Here is a 1,249-nt window from a genome sequence, read left to right as displayed (position 1 = left end):
CCGTTTCTCCTTTTTAATCCACATAATATTTTGGACCAGAATTATATCTCAGAGGCAGCAGGACTCCCACACTAAAGTTAAACGTCTTCCTGTGCAAGCTAAAGGAGTCTCCAGAACAGAAACTTGGTGATTTTGGCCCAGAGAAAAGAAGCGGCCCTTCCTCAGAGGGCTTAATGAGATCAAACGGTTCAGACCCAGCGGAGGATAATTAGTGCTGAGCTGTAATTAGCATGAGAAAGGTTGAACTAACAGAAGACGGGGCAGCTGGCAGCCCGACCTGCTTAAACGCTCCTCAGCCAAAAGAGCAATTAAAGAAAATGGTCATTAATTAGCAGAAAACAGATTCCCTGGTTTGCATGAAAAGAGGTGAAGACGGTGCGGCCTTGATGAGGCTACAGAGGAGGAGATCCACTTCAGGGTCTGAAAGCTCTGCTGGAAGGAGGAGCTGCAGGTACGCTGAGAACGGGCTGATCATGTTCTGAACACCCGGTCAAGGTGTCCATCAGAGGTCCTGACATGTTACCATGGAGACGGGGGCTTCAGTCTGCTGATTATTTAATGGAAAAGGAAAAAAAACGTCCGAAGGCAAAGAGAGAAAACATCCAGCTCTTTAGTTTTTCGTGAATCTCATCTTCTCTCAATGGAACCAGAATGTTGCACTGAAAAAAATCAAAGTAGCATTTACTGAGAAATTCTTTTTCAACATAGAAATTCTTTGTAAATTTTACTCAATAAATTATTTTTCCTCTCCAAGAAGAGTTGATTTAACCAACAAACTGAAGTAAATTTTACTCTCAGATTTCTCTTTTCAAAAAAGAGGAACTTTTGCTCTGCGAGTATTTTATTCCATTTGATTCAAGAACTTAAGTCTAAAGCAATGATTTTGATTTTCTTCAATTTTTTTATTAAAAATTAAGTAAATTTTACTCAACTGATCTAAATCCCAACTGTTTACTATATTCATTTTTTTTTCGTTTTCAATATATACAACTTAATTAATGAAACTCAAAATGTTAAAACATTAAAAACGCTTTATGTTAATTTAAAGGAGAAATGGACTGACGATCGAACCCAAACCTTTTGCTGTAAGGTGACAGTAGCCCACAGCTAGATAATATTTTCTATTTCTGACCTAAACATGGCAGGAAAGGAAAAAAGTTTTCATCTAACATCTAAGAACATGTATTACAAACTAATTCTAAGTAACGCATTAAATAAAAGGTGTCATTTTGAAGTAAAAGCACTTACA

General features: G+C 37.4%; 1 protein-coding gene across 1 annotated transcript in view; it reads right to left on the bottom strand.

The window, feature by feature from the left end:
• The window catches only part of LOC107094272 (prosaposin receptor GPR37L1-like), an 8,894-nt gene that overhangs the window by 2,606 nt on the left and 5,039 nt on the right, over positions 1-1,249 (bottom strand). The gene's annotated exons all lie outside the window — the stretch shown is intronic.

This window comes from Cyprinodon variegatus, unplaced genomic scaffold, assembly GCF_000732505.1.
Source record: "Cyprinodon variegatus isolate N-32 unplaced genomic scaffold, C_variegatus-1.0 Scaffold473, whole genome shotgun sequence".
Taxonomy (NCBI): Eukaryota; Metazoa; Chordata; class Actinopteri; order Cyprinodontiformes; family Cyprinodontidae; genus Cyprinodon; species Cyprinodon variegatus.
The sequence above is the reverse complement of the archived record's forward strand: the minus strand, read 5'-3'. Positions and strand labels throughout refer to the sequence as shown.